Source organism: Protopterus annectens, chromosome 3.part1 (assembly GCF_019279795.1).
Source record: "Protopterus annectens isolate FY-2018-M chromosome 3.part1, PAN1.0, whole genome shotgun sequence".
Lineage (NCBI taxonomy): Eukaryota > Metazoa > Chordata > Ceratodontiformes > Protopteridae > Protopterus > Protopterus annectens.
In genome coordinates, this window is record NC_056732.1 from 1,265,819,166 (window position 1) to 1,265,831,624 (window position 12,459).

Genomic DNA, 12,459 nt, shown 5'->3' on the forward strand with positions numbered 1-12,459 from the left:
GCAGACAAGGAAAGGAATGCTTCTTTGTCCTTTAGGTTTGAATTGTGCCTTATTCAATAGTGGTTGAATGCTCTGCAGGTTAGGCTTCTGGTCAGGACACAAAATGGGGTGGTTTTGATTACATTTAGTGTAATATGATTTTGGGCAGATGTGAATAAAAAAAAGTTCTCACCAGGAAAACCAAGTGGTATCTGCATTTTTATTGAAATTCATAAATTGCACAGACAGCCCAAGTGCCTTTTGTGAAAAAGGCACTCTGTTCTTCATGTTGAGGTCATTCCATGTTTCCTTATGGGATAATAGGTAATTCAGTAAGTGTAAATGAAATTAACATATGCCATAATTATCTTAATCTTTTTTGGGGTTTTGTGCAACAGTTAAGAAAAAAAAAATTATTGTAGGCGCATTCATAAGGTTCAGATAAATTTGACAGGGAATACATTTAATGCAGACTACCTTAAACAACACTGGTGTATGCATACTGTAAAACACCAAAAAAAAAAAGTTATGCATCCCTTAAGCGAGGACCATATTAGTAAGACTAATTAAAAAGTTCTACTTGTTAATATTATTGGCTGCACGTCATTACCTCATTATGGAGATTTTGTCAATTTGTTTTCCATTGTAACCATTTGTTTTAGGATGCTGTATTTGCATTTAATCTACTCCAGAAGAAAACGATTAAAATTAAATCATTCCCTTTATAGGAATGACTACAGAAATACTTTTGAAGAATATTCCTCTTTAGTTGGGGAGACCAAATTTTTGCTGTAAATATCAAAAAAATGTTACAGCTATTAAAAAAATATTCAGTCTGAAGTCTTTACACCTACATTCATATAAAGGAAATGTAACATTTTCTATTGGGCATTGTTATACAGTAAAAGTTAACACATTATGTGAATTCTCTTGAATAAATCAAGTACTTAAATGTAGCCCTTGAGATACTGGGGGGCTGGGGTTGGAATAATAGTTAATGTGTTTACCTCACAAATAAGAAGCAAAGAGTTTGATTCTCACTAAGGGGAAATTGAGTAGGCTTAAAATGGTATACAAGGGCAGCTTGCCTAGTACTTGCCTACGAATCTATGCGGGAAGCCTGTCAACAACTCTTCAACATATTGCATGGATCATTTTCCAAAGCTATATTTGCAGCCCACAATACTTGCAGCAATCAGATTGTCATGAACCAATATTCAATGAAATAAGATAATCCTCCACTATGATTTCAAAGTAGTAATCAAAATGGCGGGAACTGCTTTAGCATTATATATCAAACATATAATGCACCATGAAACCTTTTATGCTTTACATTTAACCCATAGTAGTTTCCATTTAAAAACACAATATAGAAATGTATTTATTTATCCTTTGTTGACCAGGTTAGTCCTACTAGGCTAGTGGCCTCTTTTCAGGAGAGACCTGAGTTGGCATTTATACTTCTAGGGGAAATTTGGCCAGGGCAGCAGGGAACTTCTCCAACTCTCTTTGGTGCTGTGGGATCTCTTGCATCTACCTGAACTACCACAAACTCAAGCAGAGAGGTCCTCTGTTTAATGTCTCATCAGAAGGATGATACATTTAAGAGAATGGCACCCCCTTTTTGTTGCATTGCTATATGTACCATTATCCTCATTGGGGATAATAAAAACATGTGTAAAACCAATTTAAAAGTAACTTTTCCTTTTCCCTTTTCTTTAGAAGTGTGGTATACCTGGACAATAAACATCTAATAAAATAAGTCAAAACTGTTTGGTTATGTAATGTGTGTTTTTTTTATTTACACGAGCCTTTAGAGTGTAAATAGTAAATCCACTGTCAGGCTCAACAAGACCATAGGCTTCACAGATTAGGGATAGCTGCTATTTTAAGGTTGTTAAATGTACATTTTAACCAGTTGTAGCCAGTCTTCATACACATGAGAAACTTTGAGGTTTTCCAGTTTGTTTACAAACTGTTGCTAATGTATTTTGTTTATTACCTTAAGTGTGTATATTTGTATAGAATCCATAAATCCATAGCTATAGTTCTGTGTTTCTTCACATAGTCTTTACTCGTAATTAGGATGTTAATCAGTATATGCATGTGCATTTCTGTCTTGCACATAATGTACATACATTATTCCTTTTTTTAAATTTAAACTTGGGGAAAAGAAACAACATATGGATTAATGGGTTGTGACTTAATGACAAGTGTCATAAGTTCTAATTGTTTAGCTGGATATTGGCATTGTCTTTGTAACCAGTATCTTCTAACCTCTAGTATTCATCTGAATATTACTTTGTGCTCTGAACTAAGCATATTGGTACATTCATAGAACATGCAGTTATCTATTTAGCTTCTAGATGATTTTAGTAGTACTTAACAAACTATTTGTAACTAAATCAATATTTCATGGTTCCACCACCTATAACTTCTGCTGTGAAAGAAGCCCTTTGTCACCACTTAAGGCAGTGCCTGTCTGGCTTGATTTTGGTAAGATCAGTGATCATGGTAGGTCTTTGGGCATCTTTAGTTTACTTGAATGCAACCATATTGGTGCTCATTAGGGTAGACAGTCTCGGACATCTTTCACTTTAAGGTGACTGATTTGGTCATCTTCATTAGTCTTGCATGCTAATCCCTACTGAGCTGGGATACATGGTCATTCTATTCTTGCATTCTCTTCCCAAACTCATTTCACTTTTAGTATAGTACTCGTCGGTCACCACTATGTTGTAGTGATCAGCAATCCAGCTGTAGCTAGAGGACTCATACTGTCCTTTCTCTAAGGTTAAGATGGGTTACTGCGAGGGGCTGACAGTTTGATGGTGACCAGTTCCATGGGATTATCCTGCTGATTGAGTGATTCTTCACAGATAAGTTTGTCATCCGGATGTTAACTGAAGGACCATCAGATTTCAGTCCTCTTCTTAACTGGTTTGTCTCCTTCATAAACCTTGTTTTACTCATTTCCATTATTTGCTGACTTGTAACAAATGTGTCTTGCATTCCTGGTGTTGAACTTACCTACTGACCTTCGTTATGGTTTTGGTTTTAAGTAACTTCTAAGGCGTAATTACCTGTTTAATGCTGCAGCTTGCATGCATCAAAACTGTATGTATATCTGTATCTTGTTTTTTGCTCTTATCTTGTATTACAGGTGCTTTATATGAAACAGCACAGCTCTGAACATTTCCCTTTGATTACATATGGACAACACTTTTAGCTCTGTAGACAGTCTGATCAGGTTACTTGCCCCTCGCAAATGCAGTTCTAAACACCTAAATTTAAATTTCAGCCTTTGTGATCTCTCCAGCAAATCTCTGATAATGCAAAGCCATTCGGAACACAACAGGAACTACTAGCTGTTCCCAGGGATACATAACCACTGGCAGCAGTATACTGAGGGATGCATGACCACTGGCAGCAGTATACTGAAGGATGCATGACCACTGGCAGCAGTATACTGAAGGATGCATCACCACTGGCAGCAGTATACTGAAGGATGCATATCCACTGGCAGCAGTATACTGAAGGATGCATGACCACTGGCAGCAGTATACTGAAGGATGCATGACCACTGGCAGCAGTATACTGAAGGATGCATGACCACTGGCAGCAGTATACTGAAGGATGCATGACCATTGGCAGCAATATGCTGAAGGATGCATGACCACTGGCAGCAGTATACTGAAGGGCTGCATAACCACTGGTAGCAGTATACTGAAGGATACTGGTAGCAGTGTACTGAGGGAGGATACTGGTAGCAGTGTACTGAGGGAGGATACTGGTAGCAGTGTACTGAAGGATTCATGACCACTGTTAGCAGTGTACTAAAGGATTCATGACCGCTGATAGCAGTGTACTGAAGTTTAGGTCACTACTAAGGGCTATAGCCAATTCCTCGGTATCCATGCACTGTGTAAAACTGCAGGCAATTTAATTTTAGGTGTCTGCGGGTTCCATTTGTATAATGAATCCAAAGCTGTGAAATTTAATTTTGCTGAAATTATAAACCATATATGTTTGTCTGATACAATGACTATGGCATTTTCTTGAATAATTTTACTAGTATTAAATAAACACAAAGGCATGTAGAAATATCTTGAAGAAATATATTTGATGGAACAGCAGTCTTTTTTGGGACATTTATAGGAAACTATTGGTTAATAAACAATACAAGTGTAACAATACACGTTGTATATACAGCTGTGAGTATTCAGAATGCAACTGTTTCTACAATGGAATAATGAATAGAAAGTTAAGTAAGAGAAATATATGAGTGTTTGTGTGTATATTACTGTACTAGGTAGTGAGCATGACTTAGTAGTTGGGATTATGGAACCATAATGAAACAGCAGGAATTGAAATGGCAATTAAAACCAGTGTTCTTCAAGTTTACCAAGTTTGAGTAGACTTGTAAGCATCTGAGGCATTCTAAAATTAAGAGCTCTCAAAGAATGAGATTTTCTTAAATGTTTTGATAATAAATTTTTAAATGTTAATTTTGTTATGATATCAAATGGAACCTTTTAATTAAAAACTTTTGTATCATGTCAGTTCTGATCAAGTCTATCTTGGCACGTTTTGAGATGAAAGCACTTAACTGTCAGCTTCTGGTTCTGACATTTTTTAAATTATACTGCGATAACCCCTTGCACGAGTTGCTTGTTGAGAACTATTGGCAGAATATTTAGTCTCCTAATGCTCATAATGTTTTAGTTTTTGAAATCGCAAAGTATTGTGCAGCACCAAAAATGAGTAAAATCTTGCAAAGTTTCATAAGTTACACACAAGGGTTAAGGGTTAATTTGCAGCCCATTGAAATCAGACTGATTTTATTGACAGGAAAGGCACACTATTCAGCAGAGTGCCTCTTTGCTTTTTACAATGACCAACCTGTATAAAAGAACAGTTTTCAACAGTTGCAGGTGGATGCAGTATTAATATGGGTGGTTACCTTTTGGGCAACTTCTAAATACTCCATGCACATGGAGAATTTCATGAAATAAATTAAGGCTTTAGAAAAGGAACTGAAAAATAGAGACTTGGGGACACAGGTGGACAGTGGTCTCACCTTCGATAACCACATCGCCACAACAGTCAGGAAATCCTTCTATGTGGCACTCCTCATCACTAAGGGCTTTTCATCCAGAAAAAAGGAGGTCATTGTCCCACTGTACTCATCCCTCACTAGACCCATTATAGAGTATAACGCCCCATTTGGTATGTACCTCACAAGACATCTGCAACAGCTGGAAAGGCTGCAGAAATATCTCACTAAAAGAAAAACTGGCCTAAAGCAGATGCCATATGCTGACTGTCTAAAAAAAACTCCAGCTATACTCTGTGGCATATCATCTACTCAGAGGCAATCTCTGCTTAACATACAAGGCCATGTCAAACCCTGAGCTGTTGGACATGCTCCACTTAAAGAAATCCCAATCCCTCAGAGCCACACGCCCCAGGGATCTAAACCTTGTCATCACAATGAACAAAACATACTGGAGGGGATAGGTTCCTGACCCAGAGACTCCCCATACTCTGGAATAGACTGCCCATACATGTCAAGCAAAAGCGCCTCCTTGGCCCTTTTCAAAAGATACCTTGATTGGATGGGAGATAGGAAATTCACCACGGGGATCATGTCAGTCACCCTGCTAGACAGGGGTCCAGGGAAGTAAATATTGTGGCAAAAAATATCCAGGGAATTGTTATGGCTAGGCTTGTATAGGCCCTATGGCAGATAGCCTAGTACCAACCTATGAAACTGTATCCACAGTCTGATATTTTGCTGCTTGGACTTACTGCCATACTCCAGTCAATCTCTAATAAATTTATATATGGCATAGAAAATGGTTAATTTTTTTGTTTTTAACTGAAAAGCATGGTTTGCTCACTTTGATTCAATTGCCATAAATGGGATGAAATGTTTCTACACAATTAGTTCTCTGCTTTTGCACAGTTTATAAAGATTTGTGCAGTTATTTTTTTTTTTAAATGCAAGTAGCTATATTACACTTAAAATACCTACGTATACCATATATGAAAATTCATGCATTTTAATGTACTCATTTCAGAATTTGAACATAAATGTTCCCTTCTTGGTGCCAACATTACTATAGTTTGTTTCTTTTTACTGTACACATAGTTGCATAATATTTAGAAATACCTGCAGTTCAGTGCAGTGGTTCACTGCTGTATAACTTCATATACACATTGATGTACCCAGCTGGTATGTTTGTGTATATATATATTAGCAATGTGTTTGTGACAGCAATATCCATCCATCTGACCTTGAGATGTGCTGGATAATGCAGGAGCTTAAAGATTTTACAATTTAGCCCAAAATTGTTAAAAAAAAATTGCCATATTTTATGCCAATTTTATAAGGTTATATGTTACACAGATATTTGTTTATAGAGATACACAAGCCTGTAACGAAAATACCTCATAATTTACCTAGATCCATCAGTGCTTATGAAAGAAGAAAAATGAAAATAACCGAACATATAATCAGTGATGGGAGTAATATATTACAATTTCTAGTAATATAACTAGTTACTTTTTTCAAAATAGTAATAAAGTAATAGTAATATATTACTTTTTAGTAACTAGTAACTTAAATGTGAGTTACCCTGGTTACTTTTGCTTAAACCAGTGGTTCTCAATGTGGGCAATATTGCCCCCTAGAGAGGGAGAGAACTTCCATGGGCCCTGGATAGTATGGATAGTAATCAGATGTTGGGAGGTAATAGAGACTTTGAAGGGGCAATCTGGATAAAAAATTACAACATAAGGTTGGCACAACTCATAACATGTAGCATTCATAACATACCTCTAAACTGTACCAAATTTCTCAGTGTTTCCCGATTTTGGGCTCAGAATAATAGGGTGCCACAAATTCCCGATTGCTCCCATTAAATCCCGATTTTGGCATGTAGACAAGGGTGCTGGAACTATCCCAGTTTTAAGAGGCTTCAATTGAAAAAAAAAAACACTCCGTGATGGTGGGGTCTTCTCCTTTAAGGAGGACCATTTGCTACTCCTTACGGACTACAGGAACAATTGCCGATGTCACTGATTTCATGACCCACATGTAGATAATGCCAGAGGGGTATAAGTATTCAGATTCAGGTATCTGTTATTGTAATTCACTTACAGATTGTGTCAGTGTGCATTTTGAACAATAAGATATACTGAGTTGTTGAAATCCTCAACAATTTAACAGAAAATCAAGCATTTGCCAGAGGCAAGGCAAAGAACGAAGGCAAAATCAAGAATAATTGGTAGGTACGATAGCATATTATCCTGCTATTTGTAAGGTGGGCATCATGTTAGTGAGTTTGTGTTTCATATGTTTTCCTGATGTAAAAAAAATGCAGTAGCCTACAGAACTCCTATACTGCTCTGCATCTCCACACAAAAAAATTTAAACAGAGCCATTAGCCATACATAATGTGTGTGTGTGTGTGTGTGTGTGGGGGGGGGGGGGGGGGTGATGGTCTGAAATCAGGAACAATTTTTCAGTAGGATGCTTATAGGCTTAGAACGGTTTTAGAATGACACGTTTTGTGCTAGTGTGCTTTTTCTGAAGGATATTAAGAATGAAAAAATTTTTGAGAGAATAATACACTACATCAACTAATAATAATAATTAGAGCTGTACTTGACTGACTTAACCATAGAATTCTACACAAGCATGGTGTTGCATTAAAATAACATAAGTGTAGCTCGTACAAGTTTTACAAACTAACAAAGCCACACATTCTCTCCCGGTCATAATAGAACAGCTGCAAGTTAGTAAGTCCATGAGTAGAATGGGAAAATATTTTAACTGCCCTCTACAAGTGTACGTGTTATAACTAAAGTGTGTAAATACTAGGTATCTTAAGTCACAACATTAATAAAAAGTAAAAGCAGCTTCCAAGAAATACATTTAATTCCTGCATTAGGACTGAAAGGCAACAACTTCAACTCTAGTGTGACTACTAATGCATGGTATGGATGCAAACTCAGTCCACACTTACTGCGGAATTTAAACTAGCCATGCCGAGGTAAGTGCTAGTGCATGCGTGTACGAGTATGTGTGTTAGTTAAACTGGCTCTCTGTTTTTCTGTACAAGAGAGCGAGATTGTTTGTGTGTGTCTATATAGTTTAGGATAAAGTGTATTACTGTGTCAGAAAGTAGGTGTGGGGTATGACTGTGTGAGACCAGAGAAAAGGTGCGTGTGAGAAAGAGGAGAGAGAGAAGGGGTGGGTGTGTGTGAAGGAGCAGAGTGAAGGGTGTGTGTGTGAAGGAGCAAGAGAGAAGGGTGTGTGTGTGAAGGAGCAGAGAGAAAGGGTGTGTGTGTGAAGGAGCAGAGAGAAAGGGTGTGTGTGTGAAGGAGCAGAGAGAAAGGGTGTGTGTGTGAAGGAGCAGAGAGAAAGGGTGTGTGAAGGAGCAGAGAGAAAGGGTGTGTGTGTGTGTGAAGGAGCAGAGAGAAGGGCGTGTGTGTGTGAAGGAGCAGAGAGAAGGGCGTGTGTGTGTGAAGGAGCAAGAGAGAAGGGTGTGTGTGTGAAGGAGCAGAGAGAAGGGTGTGTGTGTGAAGGAGCAGAGAGAAGGGTGTGTGTGTGAAGGAGCAGAGAGAAGGGTGTATGTGTGTGGAGCAGAGAGAAGGGTGTGTGTGTGTGTGAAGGAGCAGAGAGAAGGGTGTGTGTGTGTGTGTGTGTGTGTGAAGGAGCAGAGAGAAGGGTGTGTGTGTGAAGGAGCAGAGAGAAGGGTGTGTGTGTGTGTGTGTGTGTGTGTGTGTGTGTGTGTGTGTGTGTGTGTGTGTGTGTGTGAAGGAGCAAGAGAAAAGGGTGCGTGTGTGAAGGAGCAGAGAGAAGGGTGTGTGTGTGTGTGAAGGAGCAGAGAAGGGTGTGTGTGTGTGAAGGAGCAGAGAGAAGGGTGTGTGTGTGTGTGTGTGTGTGTGTGTGAAGGAGCAAGAGAAAAGGGTGCGTGTGTGAAGGAGCAGAGAGAAGGGTGTGTGTGTGTGAAGGAGCAGAGAAGGGTGTGTGTGTGTGAAGGAGCAGAGAGAAGGGTGTGTGTATGTGTGTGTGTGAAGGAGCAAGAGAGAAGGGTGCGTGTGTGAAGGAGCAGAGAGAAGGGTGCGTGTGTGAAGGAGCAGAGAGAAGGGTGCGTGTGTGTGAAGGAGCAGAGAGAAGGGTGCGTGTGTGTGAAGGAGCAGAGAGAAGGGTGCGTGTGTGTGAAGGAGCAGAGAGAAGGGTGCGTGTGTGTGAAGGAGCAGAGAGAAGGGTGCGTGTGTGTGAAGGAGCAGAGAGAAGGGTGCGTGTGTGTGAAGGAGCAGAGAGAAGGGTGCGTGTGTGTGAAGGAGCAGAGAGAAGGGTGCGTGTGTGTGAAGGAGCAGAGAGAAGGGTGCGTGTGTGTGAAGGAGCAGAGAGAAGGGTGCGTGTGTGTGAAGGAGCAGAGAGAAGGGTGCGTGTGTGTGAAGGAGCAGAGAGAAGTGCGTGTGTGTGAAGGAGCAGAGAGAAGGGTGCGTGTGTGTGAAGGAGCAGAGAGAAGGGTGCGTGTGTGTGAAGGAGCAGAGAGAAGGGTGCGCGTGTGTGAAGGAGCAGAGAGAAGGGTGCGTGTAACATCTCTCCTGTCCAGATTCGGCCTCATAGTTTTGGTCTTTCTTATAAAATTTGTGGTTTTCTGGTAAATCACGGAGGACTGAAGTCACTAAAATAACATTTGAGTTTGACTTCATATCCTTCATAAAATGCATACTTAGACAAATCCTGTAATTCTATCCGCTTTCTAGTTTAGATGAGCAATATTTTAAATTCTGTCCCTAATTTCAGGCCCATGTCCCCCCATTATGCTAGTCTTTGACCAGATTTCTTCCACTAGGAGGTTGAGAGGTATGGTACTGCAGAATTTAGAAAGTGCCAATTTATTATGCTTTAAATTTTAAGAAAACTGCTATTTTGTATTGCTTTGAAGTTGCATTAAACACGAAGTGATGCAGTTATCAAAGAGGAATGTTGCAACCAGCAAGGGCCTCCTCCACACCCATGCTATTTAATTATATTAAGCCTGAGATAACCGTACTACAGAATAAATTTAGTTCCACAAGATACCTCACTCTTGATGCTGGTGTACATATCTTATTAGCCAAATGCTTGCATTCACATGTTTGTGTTGATCACAGCTGTTTTACTACATATATGTGCTATTTGTGCTGCTTAAAACAAGACATTTAACGGTGTGTCATTTTCCACTGTGAAACTTTTTGCAATATTTTTAATGTGGTATTTTAAGCACACATTGCTGTACTCTTAAAGAACAATACTACTACAGCTTCTACATTACTGCTTGACAATTTAGTTATTTTATACATTCCAGAAACATTACTTTCTGTTTTATTCAGTCATTCTCTGATATTTAATTTAACCAATTCAGTGTTGAGGGAGCAGGAGCCCCTCAGAGCAAGCAGTGGGTGCAGGGTAGACAGACAAATCATGGGTGCAGTGCCAGTCTACAAGAGGAGATGCAAACACATGCACACACAACTACTTATGTCCTATTATATATACTGTCTGACAATATGGAGGATTGTCAATTCACCAGTGTCCTGCATTTTGGCGACATAGGTATGAGTCAGTCCCCAGCATCAAGTAGCTACAAGATTTGTTTACCAAACCTACTAATGCACATTGGTTTTTACATAACTACAAGAGCAGAAGTTTTCTGAATTAGATTTATTTTATCCATTGATCAGATTGACCTGATACCCACATATTGACAGCAGTGGCTTGTTATACAAATGATTGTTATGACTGACTTTAGTTTCATATTAAGATTAATAGAGTGCACAATTCTTTTATATATGTTACAGTTACTGATGTATGTTATTTTAATGAATTTCTGTAAGGGTGCAGCTAATGTGACATCAGTGTGTATATGCTAGAAGTGTGGTAGGGCAGAAAGTAGAATGCAAAGTGTTTTACATGCCTATTGCCTACTACTGCCCTTAAGCTGTTTTGTTAATGCTGTAAAGGGACTTTAACTGATGTTTCTGTGTGAATGTATATTTTCAGAGTTAATGTTAAAATGGGGAACATTTTCACAATTATTTGAATGTTAATATCCCACAATTCCACCAGAGAGGGGTGGAGCTACATTATACATGCAAATTTTATGTTGATTAGTGTCCAGATTTTTGTCCAGTTGTAGCGACTTTTCATGGACCTTTGTCCAGATTTTTGATGTCTCCAGGTTGAGAGGTATGATTCATAACAGACCATTAGAATTAGTCTGGAGCATAATTTACTTCATTTTTTAGCACTGCAAGGAAGATGAGAGCTAATTATGACCAGTCTCCGGCCCTGCCCTGGTACTGTGAGACTCTCGCCCTCTAAAACATCCCCTAACACTGGAACAATTCTAGCCTGCTAGAGATCATATCCTTACCTTGTTGTATAATCATGCTACCGTCAATCGGAATCAAACTCACCACTCCTTGGTTTAACATCCAGTGCCCCAACCCACTGCACCAAGCAGGATTCTTCAGATGGATCTATGATCAACCAACTTTTTGTCTTGACAATTTTTTATGTTCTATTTAAAATTCTTTTTGGGTTTTGATTTTTAGTTGCTGAAAATAGGTTTTTATAGGTATTGTGCTGCTGGCTGTGATTGGTTTGGTTTAATTAGTATTTGTGAGTGTCTAACTATAAAGACTAGTCATCTTCTTTCATCTGCTTTTGTTAGAGGTCACCATAGCAGACCAGTCTGCAGAAAAAGTGGCAGTATTTTATGGTATCGAGTTGCCAGCCCAGCACCCAACCTTTTTCAGAAGGCACACACACACACCCCTAGGGCCAATTTAGAATGTCCAATCCACCTGCAGCATGTCGTAGGAATGTGGGAGGAAACGGGAGCACCTGGAGGAAACCCACAATCACAGGGAGGACATGCAGCTCTGCACAGAAGGCACCTCAGTCAAGAATCTAAACTGAGAACCTCTTGCTGTGAGGTGATGGCATTAACCCCTGCACCACTTTGCTGCCAAGCTATAAAGACTAGTCTGCTGGAGTTTTTCAACTGTTAAATGCTATTCATCATCATTGCAACATTGTGTATACAACTTTAGTACACTTGTATGCATGCACTTGCTTGTGCGTGTAAATCTCAATAATATAATCGATGAAGTATACTTATGTAAAAGTAATGCGTTGCTTTAGTTAGTAACTAGTAATAGTAATATATGACTTTTTTTAGAAAAATAATAGTATATTACTTTATCTAAAAAGTAACTAGCAATAGTAACTTATTACTTTTATAAGTAACTAGCACAACACTGCATATAATGTGGTACAGCATATGGGAAAACAAAAGCAAAAAAACTTCTTGCTGACTAGGACAGACCAGGCAGCTGTTAAGTAAACTACAAAGTAAAATAAGCTAAAAGATGATTATGCAGAGCAGACACTTTAACTGCTTTGTAAAA

General features: G+C 39.0%; 1 protein-coding gene across 1 annotated transcript in view; it reads left to right on the forward strand.

Moving 5' to 3' along the window:
* The window catches only part of LOC122797766 (protein brambleberry-like), a 439,351-nt gene that overhangs the window by 410,707 nt on the left and 16,185 nt on the right, over positions 1 to 12,459 (forward strand). The gene's annotated exons all lie outside the window — the stretch shown is intronic.